The sequence below is a fragment of the Balaenoptera physalus genome, assembly GCF_965194825.1.
Source record: "Balaenoptera physalus genome assembly, chromosome: 14".
NCBI lineage: Eukaryota > Metazoa > Chordata > Mammalia > Artiodactyla > Balaenopteridae > Balaenoptera > Balaenoptera physalus.
In genome coordinates, this window is record NC_138893.1 from 25,827,129 (window position 1) to 25,833,478 (window position 6,350).

Consider the following 6,350-nt stretch of genomic DNA (forward strand, 5'->3'; position numbering starts at 1 on the left):
TGGTGGGCACGTCCACGTCTGGTGGTGTATTTTGGGGTGTCTGTGGCCTTATTATGATTTTAGGCAGCCTCTCTGCTAATGGACGGGGCTGTGTTCCTGTCTTGCTAGTTGTTTGGCATAGGGTGTCCAGTGCTGTAGCTTGCTGGTCGTTGAGTGAAGCTGGGTCTTGATGTTGAGATGGAGATCTCTGAGAGATTTTTGCCGTTTGGTATTACGTGGAGCTGGGAGGTCTCTTGTGGACCAGTGTCCTGAAGTTGGCTCTCCCACCTCAGAGGCACAGCCCTGATGCCTGGCTGGAGCACCAAGAGCCTTTCACCCACACGGCTCAGAGTAAAAGGGAGAACAAATAGAAAGAAAGAAAGAAAGAGGCTATAATATAGTGAAGTAAAATAAAGCTATTATAAAGCAAAGCTATACAGACAAAATCTCACCCAGAAGCATATACATATACACTCACAAAAAAAGGAAAAGGGGAAAAATTAATATATCCTGCTCCCAAAGTCCACCTCCTGAATTTGGGATGATTCGTTGTCTATTCAGGTATTCAACAGATGCAGGCACATCAAGTTGTTTGTGGAGTTTTAATCCGCTGCTTCTGAGGCTGCTGGGAGAGATTTCCCTTTCTCTTCTTTGTTTGCACAGCTCCTGGGGTTCAGCTTTGGATTTGGACCCGCCTCTGCGTGTAGGTCGCCTGAGGGCGTCTGTTCCCCGCCCAGACGGGACGGGGTTAAAGGAGCCGCTGCTTCGGGGGCTCTGGCTCACTCAGGCGGGGGGAGGGAGCGGTACGGAGGAGGCGGGGCGAGCCTGCGGCGTCAGAGGCGTCGTGACGTTGCAGCAGCCCGAGGCGCGCCGTGCTTCTCCCGGAGAAGTTGTCCCCGGATCACGGGAGCCTGGCCGTGGTGGGCTGCACCGGCTCCCGGGAGGGGCGGTGTGGAGAGTGACCTGGGCTCGCACACAGGCTTCTTGGTGGCGGCAGCAGCAGCCTTAGCGTCTCCTGCCCGTCTCTGGGGTCCGCGCTGATGGCTGCGGCTCGCGCCCGTCTCTGGAGCTCGTTTAGGCGGCGCTCTGAATCCCCTCTCCTTGTGCGCCGGGAAACAAAGAGGCAAGAAAAAGTCTCTCGCCTCTTCGGCAGCTGCAGACCTTTTCCCGGGCTCCCTCCCGGCTCGCCGTGGCGCACTAGCCCCTTCAGGCTGTGTTCACGCCGCCAACCCCAGTCCTCTCCCTGCGATCCGACCGCAGCCCGAGCCTCAGCTCCCAGCCCCGCCCGCCCCGGCGGGGGAGCAGACAAGCCTCTCGGGCTGGTGAGTGCTGGTCGGCGCCGAGCCTCCGTGCGGGAATCTCTCCGCTTTGCCCTCCGCACCCCTGTGGCTGCGCTCTCCTCCGTGGCTCTGAAGCTTCCCCCCTCTGCCACCCGCAGTCTCCGCCCGCGAAGGGGCTCCTAGTGTGTGGAAACCTTTCCTCCTTCACGGCTCCCTCCCACTGGTGCAGGCCCCGTCCCTATTCTTTTCTCTCTGTTATTTCTTTTTTCTTTTGCCCTACCCAAGTACGTGGGGAGTTTCTTGCCTTTTGGGAGGTCTGACGTCTTCTGCCAGCGTTCAGTAGGTGTTCTGTAGGAGCAGTTCCACGTGTAGATGTATTTCTACTGTATCTGTGGGAAGGAAGGTGATCTCCGCGTCTTACTCTTCTGCCATCTTCTCTCCCTTCAGCTGTGCTGTCGTTTCTGAACCCCACTGTTCGTCAGTGCTCAAAGTAGAGCACCCAAGTCCAGGTATCCTTTGATCAGTGCTGCCTCCCGGGACCTGGAAAGTGTGATTCGGATCATTGACTCTAACTCTGCCTTATACTGTTAATTCACCTCGAACATGGGGGCGGTGAGACTCTGCAGGCCTCTGTTTGGGGAACTCAGGGAGACAATTCTCCTCCTTCCGAGGATTAAACACAGAACTTGACTTTCATTCCTGGTGATCTTGCTCATGTTTTGTTTGTTTCTGTTTTTTTTTTTTTTTTTCCCTCCAGGATTTAAATGGGTTGAGATGCAGTGTGCTGGATCGTGGCTCTCATATGGGTATCTCACTTAGCTCCTGCAGTTTGGGTAAGTTCCCACCTTGCCGTGCACTCCACACCTTCGGGTAAAACCCTGGTAAGTCGCAGTCCTAGACAGGACCTGTGAGGAGCGCTTCATGATAGGAGGCATGCTTGAGACGCTCTCCAAATAACCCTTCACCCTTGTTCTATACATGTAGGGGTAATTATTCAGTCACCTGTGAGTTCAGACAATCTTATCCTCAGCCAGGTCTTGCTTCTCCATCCAGACCACAAATGGGATTGATCAAATCTTTACCCCAAAGCAAGACCACTTCTGTCTGAAAAGCTCCCTGATCTCCAGATCAGGAAAGAAACATGGCAGCTCCAAGTGGTCATTCTGTCTTCACTGCCCAGCAAACCTGCGTCTGCTCATGTCTTGACTTTGTTTCTGTCTCTCTGCCCTCGGGCTCTCAGCCTTCCGCCCATAGCCTGCTTCTCCTACATCCAACATCTTATTAAACAAAGGCGACTGCCAACATTTAGAGGAAGAGCGACAGCATTATCTTCCCTGCAGATATTTCCAAACATCTGGATTATTTACACCAGGCAGACAAAGTGTCTGAAAAATAGGCTGCTTTTCCCTCTTTCGTTCAGGCGTCAGCAAACTTTTCCTGTAAATGTCCGGATAGTAAATATTTTAAGCTTTGTGGACCATAGAGTTTCTGTCACCACTACTCAACTCTGCCATTGTATAAGGAAAGCAGCCTCAGACCATATGTAAACAAATAAGCATGGCTGTTTCAATAAAACTTTATTTACAATGGAAGGCAGTGGCCAGATCTGGTCCCACTGGCTATAGATTGCCATTGCTCATTGCAGAGACGTAACCTAAATCTCGGCTCCAAAGAGAGAGACAAGCAGAGCTGCACTGAGGGCATCAGGAAGCCCCCTTAAATGAGAGTCATTGGCACCTGGCTTTTAACCTGTTGAGTGAAGTTGTTCCAGAGTAGCTCTTGCTGCCTTACACCCTCTCATGCCAGCAGAGGACCCTTTGTTTACAACTGATACCACTGTGAATATTCATCTATTTCCTGAGATGTTTTTCCCTCTTTCTATTTGCAATATGGAAAATGTTTCCTTTTTTCCCCCTACTAGCTCCATTTTCCCACATAGCACTTTGCTTTCATCATGTTGATTTTCTTCTCTTATACATATTTTGGTTTGAGGAACCGATATTTTTGTAGCTGGTGAAGGTGTCTCAGTTAGACAACAGCACAGGCCTGAACTGTTTCATGCTCACAGCTAATTCCCTTCCAGAATCTCACACTTTCTCTTTGGAACCGTGAAATGATGTATTTGTGAAATGTTCACACATGCTAAGAATAGAAGTTTTGGACGTGCCATATATGTTTGATTTTCAGATCATTTAATTCTGTTGCCTCAGAGAGCCATTTGGTTTGTGGTAAGAAGGGTTAGCACATTTTAATACTGTGAAAAAAAGTTCTTTTCACTAGTAAGCATCTTCTAAATGACTGAAATTTTCAGGTAACTTAATTTTAATCAGTTTTTGGTATCTAAATTTCCCAACGTTAAAACAAATAGACGAGTTTGCATGCACCCTCTAATAATGAGACGAAGTGGCTTTGCTGGAAAAAAAAATAACTGAAAATGTTGAGTAAGTGGAATTTTCGGGCATAGCTTTGGTGACACCGGGGTTCCAGCGTGCAGCCTGAAAGCTGGTTTTTCCTCACCCAACTTTCTTCCCATCCTCCAATGCCTGTGAGATCACCATTCATTTGCCTTCATAAGTTGAGAATACTTCTTCATCTGCCACTCAATCAAAAGCAAACTTGAGGGCAGGGTTTGTGTCTTATTCTCATTTTTCGTCAATGCTACATTGGATGTGCTGCACATAGTAGGGCCTCAGTAAATGGCTGTGACATTGACGGTGCAGGAGGACAGGCACCCTCAGCATCGGGCAGCAGAGCATAGCTGCACATGAGGCTCAGCTCTGCAGTCCTCCACTTATAAATTCCTAACCCACAGAGGACGCAGAAACATCATTGCGGTGCCCCTGCTAGCTGACCCTCCTTCCTGGGAAGCTGCCATCAGGGCAGGCTGCCCCGGGAGAGAACACCTAGACTTTTATTTTGTTTTTTAAATTCTCTGGCTGTAGAAGAAGGCCAGGAGATGATGAGAACGAGCGTCAGTGCAGCAAGTGCCCCTGGGGCCGTTCTGGCCTTCGCATGGGGTAATAGTCTTTTCCCAGCCCAAGTCTCTGCCCTTGGAATTTTTACTGCCTACTGCAGATTCCTCTAGATAGAGATCCTTTTGCTTAACAAGTATCTTCAGGAAGATACTGAACTTCTGGGTGGGTTAAATCAATCATCCATTTGATGAATGGATACAACCCCAGATCTGGGATACACGTTCTCTGAACTTTTTTATTATTTTTTTTAATTAATTAATTTTATTTCTTTATTTTTGGCTGCATTGAGTCTTCGTTGCTGTGCGCGGGCTTCCTCTAGTTGCGGTGAGCGGGGGCTACTCTTCGTTGCGGTGCACGCGCCTCTCATTGCAGTGGCCTCTCTCGCTGCGAAGCACGGCTCTAGGCGCCTGAGCCTCAATAGTTGTGGCACGCGGGCTCAGTAGTTGTAACCTGTGGGTTCTAGAGTGCAGGCTCAGTAGTTGGTGGCTCACGGGCCCTGTTGCTCCACGGCATGTGGAATCCTCCCAGACCAGGGCTCGAACCCGTGTCCCCTGCATTGGCAGGCGGATTCTCAACCACTGCACCACCAGGGAAGCCCTCTCTGATCTTTTTGATCAAGAATTTCCACTGTAAAATTTTGAGCATGGACCTCCAGCACAAGCCTATTTATTTTATTTATCAATTATATACACGTGCTATTGCACCAATATATTATGTGTTTTAAAGTGAGCGTGAAATATTAGTTAAAATAAGAAAATAAAGAAAACTACAATTTCTTTTATCTTTGTGCTTCCCTCTGGAGAATAGTAGTGAGGGGCTGTCTGAAGCCCCAGAACAGCACATTAGATGAGAGCTCTCTGAGGGATGGAGACATCTTTGGGGCCAGAGCTCCTACCCTGTGGACCGCACCCTACCTGCTTGGGCTCAAGCTCACCTGTCTGGAAGCAGCTCTCAGCTCTTGTGGTGACATTGCTTCTACAGGAGCAGGTGTGTCCAGGCCCAGCCAGTTGATTACAGAGGACTTCCTGGGCACAACTGTTCCCCTGGTGGGCGCGGCCTTGGGGACTGCAGAACAGTGACCCGACCCTGGAGGCTTGTGGAGTGATCCGCGTTATCCACTCAGAGAGCCCACACCCAACCACTGCTCCTGCTTCCTCGTGATCGAGACATGAGCTAGCTTGACTGATGTGGTAAAATATGTCTACATACATAGGGTGTCCGAAAGGTTTGTGGACACAGTTTCATAGCAGATCATTTTAATCACCGGATGGGAGTTATATTTTCTGAGGAATCCCACATTTAATCCTTTTGTAAAGAATCTCTCTTAGAGAGAAACCACCACTCCCTTATTTTGTCTGCTTGGTAACCTCTGACTTTGAAGGTAGGCGTGGATTAGAGTAGGTACCTACTTACCTGATGTCCCCCCACCTCCCTGCCCTCAGAGTAGGATTAATGGCAAAGAAGACAAGGTCATGGATTTTCATCTTTTTGGAAAAAGCTTGCTACCATCTAATGGAGTAGAACTTATTAGCATCACTTTATTCACCTTTCATTAAATGGGCATGGAATAACCTCTTTGTCTGTGATTCGAAGACCAGGTTACTTGTAGGGATATAGATTCATATTGAAAGCCCTGGGTCTGGGGATCCAAAGGGCTGTGATTTTTGATCAGGGTTGGGGACACCCACCCTATGGATCTGACCCATGTTTGCTGGATAAAAGCCGATGCGAGTGAGGGCCTTTCCCCAACTGCCTGCATTTTCCATTCCTGACCCCCCACTCCCCATGTGTGCATCGTCTTAGGTGTACAAATTCCAAGAGAGTTTTGGTGATGATGATGATGGTGATTTTGTGGGTGTATTTGCAGACCCCCGGCCAGGAGAACGTGGCTCCCTGAGGGCATGTGCATGTGCCATGGCCCTTCAGAGATGCCTGTGGTTGTCGAGCTTGTAGTATGACTCATAAGGCAGAAGAGACATTTACAGTATTTTCTTTTCCTCTTGTAATTAATACCTCTTAAGTTGTTTAAAGAAATACAGTACAATCACCCTTTTGAACAGGGTTATAACAACATGATCTTTAGAAGTTAAAAAACAGCTGGTTCCACTCAAATTCT

General features: G+C 48.7%; 1 long non-coding RNA gene across 1 annotated transcript in view; it reads left to right on the forward strand.

Moving 5' to 3' along the window:
- Window positions 1-1,161: 1,161 nt before the first annotated feature.
- The window catches only part of LOC309642164, a 58,209-nt gene continuing 53,020 nt past the window's right edge, over window positions 1,162-6,350 (forward strand). Inside the window, exon 1 of the long non-coding RNA XR_014253016.1 lies at window positions 1,162-2,096. This is a non-coding gene — a long non-coding RNA (uncharacterized lncRNA). The remainder of the gene's footprint in view (window positions 2,097-6,350) is intronic.